Genomic DNA, 21,365 nt, shown 5'->3' on the forward strand with positions numbered 1-21,365 from the left:
GCCCGATCCGACCCATGATGTCCCCTAACTTCATTAGAAAAAGTAACTTTCCCTCTGAAAATAGTGTCAATCCGGGCTTTCCAAATTTGCCGTTGAAAATTTATAGATATCAAAAATTTTATCCCATGTCCGACTATAAATTATTAGAAATTTCATGGCTAATGGCAGGTGGCCAACTTCCACTCAATCAATATAAAAATCTACTATTAATGGTAGTCTGAAAAGTACAGCATGACCTTTCAAAAAAAAGAAAAGTATAGCTTGTTCTCTTTGACAAGAATCACAAGTGAGTTATGAAAGATATTTCAGTTCATGTTTTCATCATTTGGAGAAAGTAGGTGCACTTGCGACCATTCATGGCTTGTAGCTGCCCGGCCTTAATTTGCTTACTCTTCTTTTCATGCTTGTGGAGATCTCTTGCTGCAAGAAGAGATACACTGAAACCAGGTGATACGCTCAATTCCGCGAGCTCCTTGGTTTCTGAAACAGGCAAGTTCAGTTTGGGGTTCTTCCAAAATGGAATTTCGAAATCCAGCTATCTAGCAATCTACCACACCAATACTGGAAATTCTATACTTAATGCATGGATTGCCAACCGAAAAACACCTATGCTATACCCAACAGGAGTTCTTACCTTGGATATGAACAACACCTTGAAAGTTACCCAAAATGGTGGTGATCCTCTGCTCATTTACTCTGCTTCAGAAAGTACTACCAATAATTCCAATATTGTTGCTACCCTTTTGGATTCTGGCAATTTCATCTTACACCAAGTCAACTCCAACGGATCAACGGAAAGGGTGTTGTGGCAAAGTTTTGATCATCCCGTAGACACCCTATTGCCAGGTATGAAGTTAGGTGTTGATTATAAAAATGGTCACATTTGGTCACTTTCATCGTGGACTAGTCTGTACAGTGCAGAACCAGGGGCTTTCACTGTCGATTGGGTCCCCGGTGAGCACCAGTTGAAGATCAAGGAACGAGGGAAGGTTTGTTGGAGTAGTGGTGTCTTTAGAAATGGAAGATTCAAGTATGTATTACCTGATGATGATTCCAAGAAGATGAGGTACAATTTTAGCATTGTTTCAAATGAGAATGAAGACTACTTTACTTATGTAGGTGATCAAAGTGATGCATCACAATGGGTGCTGAACATCATGGGGCGACTGCATGACTTCGATGAAAAGGTTGATATTGCGCGAGCAGATTACTGTTATGGCTATAACAGTGATGGAGGGTGTGCGAGATGGGAGCAGCCAAGTTGCAGACATGTGGGTGATAAATTTGTGCTAAAAACTGGTTACTTTCGACAAATGACCAGCTCTAATTCAATATATACGAGTGATTCGAATATGACTCTGGGATATAGTGATTGTAAGACTACTGTTAAACAGCGATCGAATATGACTCACTACTGTTAAACAGCGACAAGCGTGGCCCGTGGCCCACCATTGTACCGATACTATCTCAACTTAACCACCCGTTAGGTGTTGGGTTTTTAATCACAAAAGGCCTCGGTACAATTGGGTGAGATCCACCCACTTATAAATACATATAAAATATACACTTTTTCAATGTGGGATCTTTCCTCTCCAACACGTCCCCTCACTCACTACTGTTAAACAGCGACAAGCGTGACCCGTGGCCCACCATTGTACCGATACTATCCCAACTTAACCACCCGTTAGGTGTTGGGTTTTTAATCACAAAAGGCCTCGGTACAATTGGGTGAGATCCACCCACTTATAAATTATATTTTATTTGTCACTTTTTCAATGTGGGATCTTTCCTCTCCAACACGTCCCCTCACGTGCAACCTAACTCTCTGCACGTGAAATTAATTAACAATCCAATTCCCACATTGGAAATTGGGACACAAGTCTCATATCGGAGACTTGGCCAATATAACAATTCAAGGCTCACATTGGACACTTGGTAACAATCCAATCGGAATATTCCGATGGCAATATAAGGAACCCAAATTCGGGCCCATGACAATTGGAGACGCAATTGGAGAGAGACCCACTCTAATATCATGTTAAACAGCGACAAGAGTGGCCCGTGGCCCACCATTGTACCGATACTACCCGTTAGGTATTGGGTTTTTAATCACAAAAGACCTCGGTACAATTGGGTGAGATCCACCCACTTATAAGTTATATTTTATTTGTCACTTTTTCAATGTGGGATCTTTCCTCTCCAACAACTACTTGTTGGAACACTTGTGGCTGCCTTGGATTCTACTTTCAGCTTAATAATCTGACTGGATGCCAGTACTGGAGTGGAAACTGGGAGTTCATCGAAGAGATCATTGATGACGATTCACGGGTTTCTGTTTATACAACAAAGTCGATTCCCAATATCAAAGGTAAGTCTATTAATCTTTTGAGCTCTCAGAAACTGTTAGCAAGTAGTTATCAATTTCATACGGATATAAATATTGTTCCACATGTTGTACATGGACAAATGACAAAATTTAGTAATTGAATGATCCTAATTAAGTGTAAGAAAATAACTTTCGAGGATTGAGACAAGAGGGTAATATTCGATCACCTGTCAAATATCTAGTACACCATTTCATTAAAACAAGAATTCACCTCATGATATGATCTAGATTGACAGTCTAGTATATATGTGATATTACATATCGGCATTCCGGAATGTTCTGTCTGAAAACATTTGTAGTACTTTAGGGACAGTCAAACTAAGTGCTTGTATTTTGATTATAACTAAATAGCTTATATGTATACTATGCAGTACATGAGTGGAGATGGATTGGCACTGGTATTGCGTTTGCTGTACTGGTAATGATGTTTTACATTATCTGTTATCTACTGAAAAGAAGAAAATTTTTAATTTCAGGTATTTTTCTTATGCATTGGGTGCTTGAATTTCACATGTTTGACAATCGTGGTCGCCAAAAATTGACATTTTGATTTTTATTTCATTGATGATCTAAATAGCTGAGAACAGGAGAAAGATTCAGAATGAGTTGCTTAACCTAATGAAATCTAATAGACCTACTGATGTGAACGGAGTTCAAAATGATAGAAAGATGGAACAACAAGATTTAAGTGTATTTAGCTATGCATCTTTAATGACTGCCACATGCAACTTCTCTGAGAAAAACAAGCTCGGAGAAGGGGGTTTTGGACCTGTTTATAAGGTAATTAGTCTTGAATAACGAAATTAATTCTCTATGAATGTTAATAGCTGAATAGTATGACAGTTTTTCTTATTGATCATGGTGTGACATATTATAGATTACTGATTCAGGGAAAATTGGTGACGGGACAAGAAATAGCTGTGAAGAGGCTTTCAGAATGTTCAGGACAGGGAACAGTGGAGTTTAAAAATGAACTGAGACTCATATATGAACTCCAACATACAAATCTTGCTCAGCTTTTTGGATTTTGCCTCCATGGAGATGAGAGGATGTTAATATATGAGTACATGCCAAACAGAAGTTTGGACTACTATTTATTTGGTAGGCAAAATCTTGACGTGAGATTAGTTCTTCATTTCATTTGCTCTAACTAGCTAAATAGTAATTACACAACAATATAAATATTTGCACTTCCCCAACGTAACTGTATATGTTTGAACAGATTCAACCAGAGCTCTGTTTCTAGATTGGAAGACTCGTTTCAGTATTATTGAAGGAATCGCTCAAGGATTGCTTTACTTGCACAAGTACTCAAGAATGCAAGTAATTCATAGAGATTTGAAACCTAGTAACATTCTACTTGATGAAAATATGAATCCCAAGATTTCTGATTTGGTATGGCAAGGATCTTCACCCATAATGAACGGGAAGCAAAGATTAAGACTAAGAGGATTGTTGGGACATAGTCAGGGCCGGTCCTGAAAATTAAGAGGCCTAGTGCGAAAATATAAGTGAAGCCTTATTAATTATGATCTCAGTTGAAGAACTAAAAAGAATATTTAGTATAAATAAAACAAGAAAAGAGTAGAGGATAAAAACATAACAAAACAAAGAAGGAAAATGAAAAAAGGAAAACAAATAAAAGAACGAGATGAAGATAACAGAAAATGAAAATAAATAAAAATAGAGAGGCCTTACTAGAAGAAACATAAAACGAAGAAAGACAAAACAAAAGAACAGAGAAGAAGATCAAAGAAAAAACATAAAACACTACAACAAAAAACCTCATTTGCGAGAAACAAATTCCTCGCTAAAAATAGACATTTCGTCGCGGAAGTACTTCCGCGAGGAAATTCTTTTCGTCTTCAATTCGTTGGAGAATGCTCGTCAAGAAAAGGTTTGGCGACGAAAAAACAATGTCCTCGTCAAACCCTTTCCGTGATGAAATCTATTTGTCTCGCTGTTATTCTATAGCGACAATTTCTTTCCTTACTCAAACCCATACTTTTTTCTCGTTAAAAAAGTTCAACGATTAGAAAATAGTCGTTAAATATATTTTCCGACATACTAGATTTCGTCGCGAAATTAATTATTTCCTCGCCAATGATAACTAAAATTAAAAAATGTAAATAAATAAAATATTTAAACTACTTTTTCTGCGACGAATTTTCGTCGTTATAAGCTTTGGGTGAGGAAGCTTTTTCTCACTATAAACATTTTTTAGCGAGGATATTTTGTTTCATTGTACCATGTATTCTTTCAACGAGAAAAAGTTTTCTCGTTAAAGATACTTAACAACGACGAATATGTTTTCCACCGGCGTTGGAACTACGGTTTTTGGAACGAAAATATTTTCGTCGTTATAAATAGATTTTGGCGACCAAGTTTTTCTTCGCTATAAACTGTTTTCAGCGAGGAAATTTTGTTTCTTCGTAAAATGTATCTTTTCAATGAGAAGGTTTTCTCGATAAAGATACTCAACAGTGAGGAATGTGTTTTTCGTCGGTGTATGGACTACAGTTTTTGGGACAAAAATATTTTCGTCATTATAAATAACTTTGGGCGAGGAAGTTTTTCCTCTCTATAAACTGATTTCAGCGAGGAAATTTTGTTTCATCGTAATATGTATCTTTTTCGAGAAGAAAAAGTTTTCTCGATAAATATACTCAATGAAGAATATTCTTTCCGTCAGTGTAGGATCTACAGTCTACAGTGAGAAAATTTATTTTTGTCGTTATTGATTTTAATCTATAGCGAGGAAATTTATTTTTGTTGCAGTTGTCTTCTTATTACGATACGACCTGTCAGCGATACATATTATTTTATTCTAAAAAGAGGATTCTTATTCAAAACTAGTTAAACAGTAAACAAAATAATAATTCATAATGTTGTCTACCATAACTACTAATTGGAATAGTCTAAAGTCAATATTGAACTAAAAATGATCCAAAAGTCAATTAACTTGTTTAACTGATACTAAATCCTAGATACGCATAACTAACTTGATGCTTGTTGGTTCATAAAGGTTGCCATGAACTGCTCAAACTTTTTGCCTTGCTCCTGCAATTCTTGGATCAGCACATTTTGTGCATCAATCTTTTCTTGTTGAGCCTTTATAGTATCTTGGGTCTCTTCAAGTTTATCTTCTAACTCTTTATTCTTCTCAGACATTTCATCTAGTGACGATCGAGAAGTGCTAGATGGTGGAGGCCTAGGGCCAAAACCACAACCCTTGATGTAGCCTGATTTTACTCCAAGAACCTTTGCACATATTTCATCATCATTCATAGTTCGAGTCCCATCAGGAAGGGTTGTCTTAGTTCGCATCTTAACCATTTGATCCTGCAAATAAAAGAAAATACATTTAAGTGTGTATGCTTAGTTCCTAGTAAATCAAAATAATCTCTTATAATCTATAGGTATATTCATCATCTTAATCTATGTAATTGTTTTTTATATAAATAAATATCTACGTATGAATATGCATATATAGTTATACATCTATAATTCAAGTTATATTATATACATCAATAGGTCACTGACCCATAATTCTTTCGCTCCCAAGTCCCAACCTTTTTTAATGCTTAATTTTGTACTCCATTTCAAAGCGTTCAATTGCACCTAGCATCTCCCCTGATTGTGCAGCCTATTGCATTAAACAAAAAAAATGTTGTTAAGACATGTATAATAGTTACAATATATTAATTAATAAAATTATATAGATAACTTACAATCTGTTCTTGATGCGACATAAAAGACTTCGACCCAGCTTTATGGTGATATTTCAAATGTGACCTATTAATAGAATTTTTCTCTGAAACAATCTGGAAACTATAACATATCAAATGATTATTTTGGAATTGTAATTTTATGTTCTTATCATTAAAAAGCAAACTAAAATGTAGAAATTATTAACAAAATTAGTGTAGTATTTGAAAAGCAACTATAGCAAAAATAAAAAGAATAAACAAACAATCTTGTACGTACCTGAAAATCTTCACTAGAAAAATAAGTGCACAGAAAAGCCCATTCTTCTTCAGTTTTAACATTTTTATGTTTATTTTCTAATGCTTCCTCTTTTGTTGAGAATTGCTCAAAATGTTTCTTAAGCTTATAACGGAAGTTAGCAAACACTGTTCCAAAAGATTTATTCACATATCTCTTAACCCAAGGTAGAGACATGTCAATGTCGTACTTAGTCTGCATATAAATAATTTAATGTCGTACTAGTAAACCTACTGAAGCAAGCAATGAACATGTATAATTCCACACAAGCATGAATAACAGGTCATGAAAGCACAAGAAACATCACTCAATCATCAAAAACAAAAGTCAAAACATTCAAAATTCTTATGATCAAGCAATCAAAATTAAATTTCATCCGGTCACCATCTACGCTAGCCTATGCACATGCCGGGAATGCATCTAGGGTTCATGTACAACAATACTAGTAATCATATTTTATTTAGGCATGATAAGTCTCACCTGGAGATGACAAAAACCAACTTAGCGATCCCTGTGCTCTCAACAATTCAAAAACAAATATAAATGTCTTATTTCCTATATACAATTGCAAAAGGTCTATATGTTTTAGAAAGAAAGGAAAAAGAAAAAGAAAAAAAAAACTAACTGAACAATTAATAAAATATAATTGTGCCTAATTCAAAACCTAAGTCGTGATCATAAGCTTCAGATGGCACATCAACTTTTGAGCACAGTTTTAAATGTTGCAGCAATGCCAGTAAATTAAACAATGAAGTCAATGCACTACTACAATCAACTCATCAATACACAACAATAAAGGATAACCAATTCAATATTCAACACCAGCGGATGAGGGGCATCTTCTGCTGTGACTAGCATATTAAGTCTAATACATTTACTGCAACCTTGTGAGAACCTATACATTGCCTGTTCCTACATTGCTCCAAGAACATAAAATGCAGCAGGCCTATAACAACAACCATGAACACTACCATGGTACCACCGCAGCCAGAACAAACAAGCACTTTAAACCTAGAATCTAGCAACTGTCATCCAAAAAAAAAAATGGAAGATCTCCATTTTTCAAGACATACCAGCGTCTCTTTTCAAAAAAATTAAAAGAAACAGTCCACATTCAGATTACTATAAAAGAAGAAAGCATCAGTATTTACGTTTTGATACAAAACGACTGTTAACGTTAGGATCCGTGGGGATCTCTAGTTAGCTTTAGAGAGAGAGAGAGAGAGAGGGTGACACGAGATGTATAGTGGTTCGTCTCCCGCCTTAGCGGGAAACTACGTCCACTTGAATGTGTACTAGTGTGTCGAGCCTTGCGGCCTAACAAGATTACAAGAGATGTAATGGAATGTGTTGAGTTGTGGGAGGAGTCTCCTTTTATAGGGGAAGGAGGCTCCCTCATTTACATTTTCTTAGATGTGGGACTCAAAGTCACTATTCTAGTCTAGAGAAGCATATTGTGGAGGCAACTTGGCAAGGCCGGGAAGGTGGCTTCCCGGCGACGGATTTGTGACTTCCGGATACCGTAGCGTAGCTTGAACATAGGGCTACAAGATGCATGTCTCGGTTGGGCCTCACCATGGCTTGTGGGTGTCCCAAAGAGCGTGTTACTTATGCTTGGTGAGATAGCAAACTAGTCTTGCTAGTAGAGGTATCTACAACGACCTCTATCAATGAAATTTACAATCCCAGAATTGATTCCCTCTTCCTTCTTTTAGGAAAACTTGCAGGTTACACAGTGAGAAATTACTAATATCAAGAATCTCCAATGGAACTGATAGAAGTTCAAGTAAAATGAGCCAGGGGGCCAAGACATTACCCTTGGCTTAGACAAAGAAAAAAATGAAGAGCATTAACAATATTTGTGATCAAGCAGAAAAAAAAACATAATGTTAGGCCAAAAACAGAGATGCTAAAACAATCACAGATGTATAGTTCACCAAAGCGTTATTCTCCTCCCGATGCTAAAACGTAATGTTAGCCACCACACAACCATTTGGAATAGAATGCAGCATACTCATTATTCCAATCCAATTTCTCCTCCCGAATTTTCACCAATCAAACAGTGAAAAATGAAACTAAGAACAACAACAAAGGAAAATTGAGAAAATGTTCACAACCAACAATTAATCATATCTGAGAATGAAGAAACATTTGAACATAATTCAAAATGATAAAATTGAATCGGAAACAAACCTCACAGACGCAATTGACAAGGTAACCAAAGAACAACCCAGAAGAGCAAATAATGAATTGTTGCCACACAGGCCTATCAAAGAGTGAAATCCCAAACAGAAACCTGCAACCCACAGTCTAAGTATTCAGAAGAATTGAATTCAAAGAGATATTTGACCAGCCCATCAATTGGAGTACTCAACGAAGGCAACAATAATGTTGTTAACTCGAATTACTTTAAACTTTGTCAAGTGCAGTGCAATTGACCTGTTGCTTAGCAGAGCAAAGAATGCGATGGTTGGTGCTTTGATCAATCGAGCTGTATCGAATCCAAAAATTTCAATAATTGGAAGAGCAACGAATAAGGCCTACAAGAAAATAAGACCTTGATTAATCAAGCTATACAAGAATAATATATAGGGAGGGATGAATCTAATCTTACTCACAGAGATGAGAAATTCAAAGATGAGAGATTCAGAGGAGCCTTAGAGACAGAGCTTTGGTAGAACGCCGTCAGAGATAGAGAAGTGCGAAAAAGATAGAGTTCTGCTTCCTTAGGTTTTATCTTTTTTTTTTTTTTCCTTTTGAATTGGCGCCTTCCTCCCCGCCTTTGGTCATTTGGGTTTTCATTGTCCCGCTTCTCTTTTTTTTTTTTTTTTTTTTGGTAGTTGTCTGACTTGTCTCCTCTTTCTCGAATCTTTCAATATGCCATTTATAAAAGTAAAAATGAATTTAGGGTATCTTTATGATTGTGAATATCCTAGAGAGGTCCATCATATTATGACATGTCATTCATTAGTAATGCTATTGTAGTACATGTCCGTGTACCTTTTATAGAGCATTTACCCTTAATTTCTTATCTTGTGGGAGGAGATATATCTTGTTAGGGTGATGATATCTAGTCAAGAAGGGAATATCTGGTTGAGACGAAAATATCTGGTCGAGGTGGAAATATCCAGTCGAGACAGGAATATCTAGTTGAAGAGTAAATATCCGGTTGAGGCAAGAAAATTTGGTCGAGGAGGAAATATTTGGTCGAGACAAAAATATCTCATTGAGGTAGAAATATCTGGTTGAGGCAGGAAAATCTGGTCGAGGAGGAAATATTCTGTCGGGACAAGAATATCTCATTGAGGTAGAAATATCCGGTCGAGGCAGGAATATCTGGTTGAGAAGGAAATATTCGGTCGACACAGGAATATCTGGTCGAGAAAGAAATAATTTGTGTGGAGGAGGATCTATATATATATATATATATATATATATATATATATATTCAAAGAGCAACCTCTATCAATTCAAAGAAAATGAGAAAACTAACCGTTGGATGTGATCATTACAATAAATTATGAGTGTGGTAAAAAATTTAGCCAATTTCACCATATTTTTGAATCTGATCGAATTGGTCAACCGTTGTCACTTCTATGTCTTCTTGGTTGACCGATGGCGTGACAACCGCGAAACGTGTTTATTTTTTTACATCACGTCTATAAATATTTCATCGATGGATATGCGTGGACATAAGTTAAAAATTTCAATTTTATTTATAAAGACGTTGACCTATACCAATTTGTCTCCTAAAGTTGTATGACTTATATATTGCATTTAAATTGTTGAGGTTCACTCTAAAGCAACCACGAAGTGGAAAATGAATTTAGAGAAACCAACCGCTCGACAGAGAGATTGTAATATTTTATGGTGGTTGTAAAAAATTCAGCCAATTGGGTTCTCGTTTCAAATTCGATCAACTAGGTCAAACTTAGTTACTCATATAAACCTATATTTATATATCATACACTCTAAAAAGTAACCCCTATCAATTCAAAGAAAATGGAAAAACTGACCGTTGGATGGGATTATTACAATAAATTATGAGTGTGGTAAAAAATTTAGCCAATTTCACCATATTTTCGAATCCGATCGAATCGGTCAACCGTCGTCACTTGTATGTCTTCTTGGTTGACCGATGTCTTGACGACCGAAAAACATGCTTATTTTTTCACATCACGTCTATAAATATCCCATCGATGGATGTGCGTGTACATAAGATAAAAATTTCAATTTTAATTACAAAGACGTTGGCCTATATCAATTTGCCTCCTAAAGTTGTATGATTTGTATATTGCATTTAAATTGTTGAGGTTCATTATAAAGCAACCATGAAGTGGAAAATGAATTTAGAGAAACCAAACCGCTCGATGGAGACATTGTAATATTTTATGGTGATTGTAAAAAATCTAGCCAATTTGGTTCTCGTTTCGAATTCGATCAACTAGGTCAAACTTAGTTACTCTTATAAACCTATATTTATATATCATACACTCCAAAAATCAACCCCTATCAATTTAAAGAAAATGGAAAAACCGACCGTTGGATGGGATTATTACAATAAATTATGAGCGTGGTAAAAAATTTAGCCAATTTCACCATATTTTCGAACCCGATCGAATTGGTCAATTGTCGTCATGATATGTAGAATATATATGCACATAATCTATATAGAAGTATGAGATAATGAGAACTTCCACATATGTGTGTGTGTTTGTAAATATATAAACTTATATAGATATATGTGTGGTTATAAATGTATGTGTTATATATATATATATATATATAACACATACATATATAATAGTTTACTGGCTTTTACGGGTCGAGCCTAGCGGGTTTTTGGCGGGCTGGGCTAGGTTTTTGTTGGCTTTTTGACGAGCCGGCCCTCCAAACACGGGCTTTTAGCGAGGAATTTATAATTTTGTCGTCATTGAATTTGGCGGGTTTTACATAATTTTCCGCCAAACTAATAACGACGAAATAGTTATTTCCTCGCTAATTGCTTCTTTTCACGAGGAAATAGTTCATCGTCAAACACGGGCTTTTAGCGAGGAATCCATAATTTTGTCGCCATTGAATTTGGCGGGTTTTACATAATTTTCCTCCAAACTAATAACGACGAAATCGTTATTTCCTCACTAAATGCTTCTTTTCACGAGGAAATAGTTCATCGTAAAACACGGGCTTTTAGGGAGGAATCCATAATTTTGTCGCTATTGAATTTGGCGGGTTTTACATAATTTTCCGCCAAACTAATAACGACGAAATAGTTATTTCCTCTCTAATTACTTCTTTTCACGAGGAAATAGTTCATCGTAAAACACATGATTTTAGCGAGGAATCCATAATTTTGTCGCCATTGAATTTGGCGGATTTCACATAATTTTCCGCCAAACTAATAACGACGAAATCATTATTTCCTCGCTAATTGCTTCTTTTCACGAGGAAATAGTTCATCGTAAGACACAGGATTTTAGCGAGGAATCCATAATTTTGTCGCCATTGAATTTGGAGGGTTTCAGATAATTTTCCGCCAAACTAATAACGACGAAATCATTATTTTCTCGCTAATTGGTTCTTTTCACGAGGAAATAGTTCATCGTAAAACACGGGATTTTAGCGAGGAATCCATAATTTTGTCACCATTGAATTTGGCAGGTTTTACATAATTTTCCGCCAAACTAATAACGACGAAATCGTTATTTCCTCGTTGAATGTCGTTTTCGCGATGAAAAAATTCCTCACCCTAGTCTCATATTTCCTCGCTAATAACATGATGATTTAGGAGACCAAACTATGGTCACTTTTAGTGATGAACAAAAATATTCGTCGTAGAAAGTGGTGTATAGTGAGGAAAATATGTTTCTCGCAGAAAACCTAATGACATTTAGTGAGGAATCGAAATATTCCTTGTAAAAAGTGACATTTACTGAGGAAAATAAATTCCTCGCAAAAAACTTGGTCGCTAAAAAGACTTTCTGTTGTAGTGAAAATAGAAAGGCCCAAGGGACTCAAACCCAAGACATATCAGATCAAATCAAATAATTACAACGGTTCATCATATACTTTCACACTTTCACTACCAGAAAATTGATCATTTACGACGCACATTTTACGGCGTGCATTCAATGTGCGCCGTAAATGAGTATCAATTACGGCACACTTCTATGTGGGCCGTAAATGATGTATGAATTAGTTCATTTACTGCATGCTTTTGGAATACGCTGTAAATATCTCTTTTCATTCACGGCTTGCACAATTTGCAGGCCTTAAATGAGTAATCTAGAGTCTTTTACGACGTGTTTGTGAAAACGCCGTAAAAGAGTTTGTGAATTTTGCGATTAGCACGGAAATTTTTAGCTTTTCCCTCCTTCCAGTTTTCCCAGCTTTCCCAAATGCTAACTCGATAAGTGAACATGTTTCTTAAAAAGAAAAAAAGAAAAAGAACTGAGATGAAAGAAAAGGCAAGAACGAGCGGCGGAACCGTCAATCTACATTGAGAAGAGTTGAAGAGCGGCTGGATCTACAAGATTGGAAGAATCAAACTTGCTCAAGACGATTGCACCGCTAGATGTAGAAAAGTTCCCAGCAAGATTGCACAATTTCAAGAATGGCCACCGCTTATTTCTGGGTATGATTCCTATATGTTCTTCCTAGCAATAATTGGAAATTTTTGTTCTCTATTGTTTGATTTTGTTGAAATCTTAAACGACGCTCTCAAAGCTCAAACTGATAACCAACTCAAGAAGTCCCTCTTTGAACAACGGAGGTCCTCTTCTCGAAAATTCATCTTCATTCGCTTGTTTTATCATAGTATGTATGTCCATTTAGTTTTCATTTTGATTTGTTTTTGTTTTCAATGGTTAGGCGGTTGATTCAAGCAATTGATGAGATGACCCTCTGCAGCCGTGGCTTGAGCGAGTACCACACTACTTAATTTGTACTCTCCTTTGAATCTAGTGGTTTGGTTCAAATTACGTTGTTTAATTACTCAATTTTAACTATTGCAATCAAAAGATCCCGTACTTTTGTTGTTAGTACTGATTTTGCATTTATAGATTTCTCTGTATTCCATTTGAAGAGATTGACTTGAAATCTCGGTATTCTTTTACTAATAAATTGCTTGATTGAACTGTTGCTACTCATTTATACGTAGCTTTGAAGTAAATGACTCATTGTGTGTAGTTTGCAAACCGTTTCAAATGAACAGCATCTAGCTACATCAAACAGATATATGTAATCTTTCATAGTTTTTTCAGCACAAAAGAAAATTCTTTTTTTGAAACAGTTTCGATCATCCAAATGGAACCTTATGTTTTCCTCCAACTCTCTCTCTCTCTCTCTCTCTCTGAAAGGTGTATCAAGATAAGTTCGATCGTAGTTGGGAAATTTGGAGGTTTATATCCTACAATATTTACAATTCGTGGCCTTTCTTTTCGATCTAGAGGTAAAGAAAGATTTGTGTACCTTTGAATTCTCTCTCTTCCTTTCTTGAATTTTTAATATTTCTTTTGTGTTTGGGGACTGCAGATTGTATAGGATGGAGTTTCTCCAGTGAGAGTACTTATCTTAGAATGAATATATGTGTATTGCTATGTTGCATTTATCTTAGACTAGTCTAAGAGTGAATATATGTGTATGGAAATATGCACTTGCTTTCAAAGGCCAGATTGTTTGTGCCACCATATTGATATAAGCTTGTCTTTCTTTCCAAATACTCATTTGGCAACAGGTCACGTATATGGCAACTAGCTCTTTAATTAGTATATTCTCACTATAGCCAATGAAACACAAAGTGTGACGTCCCGAACTCGAATTTACCAGTTTACAAGTCTTTCGATGGGAAAACGACTTTTACATTTACTTTTTGGCTCCGTTTCGACATTTTAGGGGGCCCTAAAAGTTGACTTTTTATTCGGGTCAAAATTTGAGAAAATTTCCTTCATGAAAGTTGTAGAGGACGTTAAACCGAGCGCGTGCATATGTGGTACGTAAAAATCGGAGTTCGTATGCGAAAGTTATAAGCGAAATGGTAAAGTTACTGTTCATAGTAACTTTCTATAAATAGGACGAGTTACTGTGGTAACTCGTCATTTTTCTCTCTCCCCGATTTTCTCCCCCTCTTCCCCCCGCGTCGCCCTCTCTCCTTCTTTTTCCGATTTCTTCACCGTCCGGCGTCCGATCGACTTGATTCCAGTTGTCCTTGGACCGTCTCTTCCTTATCTACACGATCGTACCAGTGGGTATCGGCGATTTGGCCGGAAAACCCCGAATTTATGCAAGCATTGTTACTGTAGCAGTTTGCTTCCCCGGCAAAATTCCCCAGTTTCTGGCTATCTTCGGCGGTGAAATTGGCTCTAGGAGCGCCTCGAGTCACTGATCATCTCCCCTCAAGACTTCTAGTTGGAATTTCCACGTTTGGAAGGTGAATTTGAAGGATTTCCAAATTGGTGGGTTTGGAGATTTCCGGGTTTGTGTTCATCGGCAAAATTGGAGCATTTCAAGGTATTTTCTCACTTGGTCACAGTTATGAAAAGTGCTTAGAATGTTGAGATGATTCTGTGGTTGAAATTTGGTGGCCGGAGGAGGAGTTGGCCGCCGCATGAACAGTGTAGCCGCGTGAATAGTGCGACGGTGAATAGTGCGGTGTATGAACAGTGATTTATATTCTGTTTTTTTTTAGCTAGTTAAATCCTATATTTGTTGTAGAGGTCATATGTGAAGCTTGGTGAATTTTGGAGGAATTTGGAATTGTTTGTGATTTTCTGAAGTTTGGAGTTTTGTGATTGAATTGTAGGAAATCCGGCCATCGGATTTCCCTCGTTTTCGTTGTGGAATATGTAAATCGATGAATTGGTAATAGTGGTAAAGTTTGGATTGAATCCAAGAAGTGGATAGGTGATTTATGAGGATATGATGTGGGAATGGTATTTAATTTCCGGATTGTTATTCACGAATTATACTTGTGTACAGGATGACGTACCGAGCTACTGCTCGACGAAGGAAACCGTTTGTGTGGTCGCCTAAATAGTACTGTGAGTGGACATTTGTTTTTAAATTAATTCCGCATGCAGTATTATTATTTTCTTCCAATTGAGATTTAATTATGTTTTGAATATTTGAGCATTGATTTATCGAGATTTATTTATGAATTACGAGATTAGTATTGAGATTCCTTCCCGAGGGCTTTTAATAGATTTTTGAGATAGTCATTCATGAGTTATTGAGTTGAGGAATGATTTTCGGGAAGTGACTGATTCAGCAAATATTATGAGAATTATGGATTTCGAATATCGGTTTTTATGAGGATTCACGAGTACGAATGTTTCATCGAATTTTTGAGCATGATTGAATTATCGAGATTTATTGAGCTTTAAGCTCCGTACTTATCAGCCTTGAAGTTCGATTGAGTTTTCTTTCTGAAAGCATTTATTGATTTACAGAGTATTTGATTTTATGCTTTCGAGGATTTATTGAGATATTGAGGTTTGATTTAGTGAGTTAATCCTGAGTTATACTTTCGGTGAATTATTATTGATTTATTGAAGTAATACCGAGTTTCTTTCCGAAAGCAAGTAATTGAAAGAGGTTATTTTCAGTTTCTTGAGGAGGCTATTCAGTTTATTAAGGAGGCCAGTTTTGGCGCATGCGTATCTTACCTAGTTGGCAGTCCCTTCTAGGTAATAGTCTGGTTGGCAGTCCCTTCCAGACTACAGCCCGGTTGGCAGTCCCATCCGATGCGTCACCTGGTTGGCAGTCCCTTCCAGATGACATGAGGTAGTTAGTCGGCAGTCCCGTCTACTACCTGTGGTTAGTCGGCAGTCCCGTCTACTACATGTGGCTAGTTGGCAGTCCCATCTATCCACCGCCTCCTATTCCGGTTGACAGTCCCTTCCGATGCGTCATCTGGGTGGCAGTCCCTCCTAGATGGCATGAGATGACTAGACAGCAGTCCTTTCTAGTCATCAAACGAGCCTCATGAAAAGGATGTTTTATAAGGATTGAGATGAGATTTTAAGAGATTTCAAGATATTCTTGTTACGTGATTGAGATTTCAGTAAAGAGGATGATTAAGAGTGTTTTCAAGATTTTTACTGCATGCGAGATTTTAGAGAATAACTTGGGAAAACATTAAGTTTTACTTATACATTTGAAAGTACTTATTTTTCGTCCACTCACTCTAACGGATTTTAAATGTTTTCCCCTGGGCCCTTCGGTTTTAAATGCCCAGTTTGCAGGCCAGTTTAGCTTGAGGTCGAGCGTACTTGGGGTTGAGACATAGCTGTCATAGCTTCCGCATTATAAAAGTATTGGTCGTTTATCTTGTATACTACCTTCTTGTACGCCTGAGAAATAGATTGCTCTGATAACTCTTGAGATTATTATTCTTAAGTTTCAGAATTGTTTTGTGATATGGGAGATGTTGTAATATAGGGAGCAGGGTGGCTCTAGGAGAATAAGGATGGATGATTTAGAAGTGTAAATGTTTTTCTACAGGTTTTGGGTTGTCCATTTTTAGGGGAAGTTCTGTCAAATTTTTGGTAGAATTTCTTCTAAGGTGGGCCCCGCAGAGCCTCTTCGGATTTCAGGGTGAAATCCGGGGCGGGTCCTGTCACAAAGTCTGAGAGTGCCTTATCTTTAATTAGTATATTCCCTGCATACAAAGTCTGAGACGTCCAGACTTAAGTTTAATTACTTTGTGTTTCTTTAATTAGTATATTCCCTGCATACAAAGTCTGCATACAAAGCTAGCTCTTTAATTAGTAGATACAAAGTCTCCTCTCTGCCTCTATTTGAAGTCTAGACGTCTATTTGATATTCATTCTTAGGATTTCCTTAGTAGAAATTATGGGGGTTACTGTATATTAATTGAGAAGTATTAATTAATCAACCATTATTTAAGTTGCTAATCTTCTTTCTTTTCCATGTTTCCTTTCCTAACTATCTAGAGAACTAGTCATAGCAATTGGTCAGCCTTTTAAAATCATGGGGAGAATCTAAGTAGGGAAGACGTCCAGACTTCAAATAGATGCAGAGAGGAGACTTTGTATTGTAAGTGACTTATCTTTTTCCTATATGTTTTGTTGTTTTAAATATTTGTGATAGCATTGATGCCTTTAGCACTAGTCCTAGCAATTGTAGGTTCTGATTATATCCTTGTCCTATAGTGATCAGTTTGTTTGATCGATTTGTTGAGGTCATAATATCAAAATAACAGTCATAATTAATATGTGCTTACTTATTCCATAGAAGCAACAAAGTGAAACGCTGGATGCAATATCAAGGTCTGATGTTTGGCTTTGTGCCTATGAAGCAAAGCAGAAGAAGGGGTCAACTGAGGAAGCTGTGGATTCAGAAATAGTGGTAACAAGCATCTACAGTAAAATGTTTTTGTTCAAAGTATATAATATATATATGTACTATTCTTACATTATTACCTCCTTGCTCAATTTTGTCTTAGCCTTTGAATTACATAAATATTCTAAGCACTGATCTTGCTATATATATGTTCATTGATAATGTGATGAAAACTTTGTGCTTATGTATTTAGTTATGTATTCTTTATATATGTAGAAACAAGTGAAAAAGTACAAGGAAGAAGAAGAAACAGTTTCTGGACTGTCTTCTATAAAGAATGATGCTGTTGCAAAAGTACTTGGTCCAGATCCACGAGGACGAGTAAGAGGGTATGGGTTCGGTGCACTACCTTCAAAAGGCGATGCTCAATCACATGTAAGTAATAAAGTCACAATGTTAGAGAATGCTCTTGCTGCTCAAACACAAGTGGTAGACAAATTGCAAGAGATGGTGAGAGGCCTTTGTGCTCGGCTAGACCAAGGAGGAAATAACAATGTAAGTTTTGACTTGCATTAGTCTTAGTACATATCTTACCTCTTTTTGACACATTTAATTAGACTATTGACTGCCTTTTTTTTTTTTCACTAGAGGAACACACTATTGCACAACAATCTGCTACTGAGATTGGAAATAGAAAACGTAAAGAAAATCCAAGTGTTACAAATACTGGTAGTGATATAGCACAGAGCAAACAGAAAGATGCAAGTGTTAGAAGTTCTTATAATGAGACAGAAAATTGCAGCCCAATGCAGCAAAGTTTTAATGGAAAGAAACAACTTTCTGGATTAGTTAACCCAAAAATAGTCCACAAGACAGATTTGGGGAAACAAGTGCAGTTGTTAAGTTGGTTTGCTAAAGAAGAAGTAGTTGCAAGTGCTAGCATTATATCAAAAGATCCACAAGTTGAGGTGCATCATGTTCCTCTTGGCCATGATTGTTGGAAAGTATCGGTGCATGAAGTTTTTCATGATATAGCCTTGCATCGCCCAACAAGCGAGTTTAGTAAACTTTATGCATCCACAGGAAGTATGATTGCATGGCCTATCAAGTACATCAAAGTGAATTAGGCATTTTGGAGGTAATTGCTTCTATTTGCTTATGATGCATGAATTGTTGAATTAAAACTTTAGCTTCATGTGTTTTCCTTGAATGAAAATTATATTTCATTGCTCTCTTTGTGTTTGTTTTGGTTATGCAGGTAAAAGTTGGCATCAAACATAATATGAAGATGTTCAAGAGGCCACAGCATAGATCACTATAGATTTATCTTTTGCAATTAACAAAGACAATTCTAATCTAAGGTGGTCTCTAATAATCTAGAATGTTTTATATTTTAGCATGGTGATGATAGACTGTTGGTTTAATTAAGTTGTTTTTATATAGTACTAGTGTTGTTGGCATATTCATTTATATTTCGTAATGTGATACTTGCAGTTTGTTATCTCTCTTTTTATCTCAATAAATTGTATAGATTTATTTAGATTTTGAAATGGTATCACAAAATTTACAGGAAAAAAAAATCGGTGCAAATATTACACGCCGTAAATATATCATACGACCACATTTACAGCGTGCTTGTTAATCAATCACGGCGTGCTTCTGATATCAATTACGGCATGCTTTCTTATTTCAAAATTGAAATAAAAAGTCTCTAAAACCCTTTTACGGCGCTCATTTTTGGCTTTTACAGCGTGCTTCTGAGATCAATCACGGCATGCTTTTGAGATCAATTACGGCGCACATATTTCGTCATTTACGGCGTGATTTATATATTTCAAAATCAAAATTAAGAAGTCTAAAACCCTTTTACGGCGCTCTTTTATGTCTTTCACGGCGTGCTGGGAGGGTCTTTTACGGCTTTCTCAAAAAACGCCGTAAAAAAGTTTTGTCTTTTACGGCATGGCCATTTACGGCGCATTTTTGTATGCTGTAAATTGTCTTTTACGGCGCTCTTTGTGGGCCATAAAAGACCATTTTTCTGGTAGTGTTTCAATTTATATATATGTACATAAAGGCATTACGAAATTCGGAGGCCTTCAAAAATCGGAGGCCTTGTGCACCTGCACCACATGCACACCCCAAGGGCCGCCTCTGGACATAGTAAGTGAACAATAGTTCTTTTTTTCTTTTTGTGGCTAGTATACTTTTGGTTGGTAACCATTATTCACTTGCATTCTCATAGTTTACGACTAAGAACTTTTTCTTTTTGATGTTATAAACAGTGGTTACATGTCTCTAGAGTATGCTATGGGGGAATTTTTTTTGTAAAATCCAATGTGTATAGTTTTGGAGTGTTGGTGCTTGAAATCATTAGTGGTAGGAGAAACACGAGCTTCTACAATGACGAACGCGTGGTCAATACAGTCAGATATGTATGTGCATTAATTAAGCAAATTTCACTTATCCAAAATAATTCCAAATACACTGTTTTAATAGCCTGATGATCACATATTATTCTTGCTTGATCTGCAGGCATGGGAGTTATGGAATGAAGGTGCGGAGTTAGCATTCAAGGATCCAACACTAGGTGATTCATATCATGAGGATCAATTGTTGAGATGCATTCATGTTGGTCTACTATGCGTGGAGGAGAATGGAGCCGATCGGCCTACTATGTTAGAAGTCATTTCCATGTTGACAAGTGAAGGCATGTCACTACCTACGCCTACAAAGCCAGCATTCTGTAGGGAGAGAAGAGTGGTCAGAACTGGTACGGTTGGAAAAGCTTCAGAAAATGCATCGATAAATACAATGTCCAATTCTGATTATGATGCGCGTTAAAGGTGCTAATGTGTCGTGTGTTAGGATATATGATGTTAATTGTTAATTAGCTGATTGATTAGCATGATTAGTTACATAGTGCCCTACAGCTGTGTGCCATGTGTTGCTCTCTACTAAGTGTAGCTGGTACTATATATACCTCACTGTAACAGACAAGCTCTCATCTTTCACGTGAAGCATATTCAACTTTAGCTTTTTCTCTCTGTTTTTGAAGCTTTCTTTCATGGTATCAAAGCCTCGTCGATCAGTGACCACATTTGTTCATCGATTTCTCAAAGATTCAAGCACAGATTCAGGCTTCTATACACTCAATATTGTTAATCTTCGATTTCCAGCAGCAACAGCTATGTTCTTCATCTTCAATCTGATCTAGTAGTCTTTTCCTCTAGTTTTGTTAAAATATTTGCATCAACAAAGCTCAGATCTACTATAATCAATACTCAATTTCAGTATTGGAAGCTAGATTTTCATTATCCTGTTCAAAAACTCAGATTTGTTCAAGATTGTTCAAGATTCCCTAAAGTTTGTTGAGATTCAGTACTGCTTTACATCTTTGACGCTCAGATTTGTTATAATCAATGTTCGATTTCACTATTAGTAGCTATTTGCCTCCACAAGCTCAGAGAAGTACACGTTTTGTTGAAACCCTAGTTTTTTACTTGTTGAAGTTTCTGTACTTGCTTTTGTGCAATTCTCGTTGACTTACTGGAAATTGAAGATTGTGAAAGATCTAGTTGTGCTTTTGGAAGATATGGAAGTATGCAAATCCTAGCTTCTCTTCCGAATTTGTTCAAGATCATATTAGAAATTGTTCAAGATCATAGAGTTATTT

General features: G+C 36.3%; 1 pseudogene; it reads left to right on the forward strand.

The window, feature by feature from the left end:
* The first annotated feature begins 356 nt into the window (after positions 1–356).
* LOC112203360 lies at positions 357–20,533 on the forward strand (annotated as a pseudogene).
* Positions 20,534–21,365: the final 832 nt, after the last annotated feature.

Source organism: Rosa chinensis, chromosome 5, assembly GCF_002994745.2.
Source record: "Rosa chinensis cultivar Old Blush chromosome 5, RchiOBHm-V2, whole genome shotgun sequence".
NCBI classification, from domain to species: Eukaryota; Viridiplantae; Streptophyta; class Magnoliopsida; order Rosales; family Rosaceae; genus Rosa; species Rosa chinensis.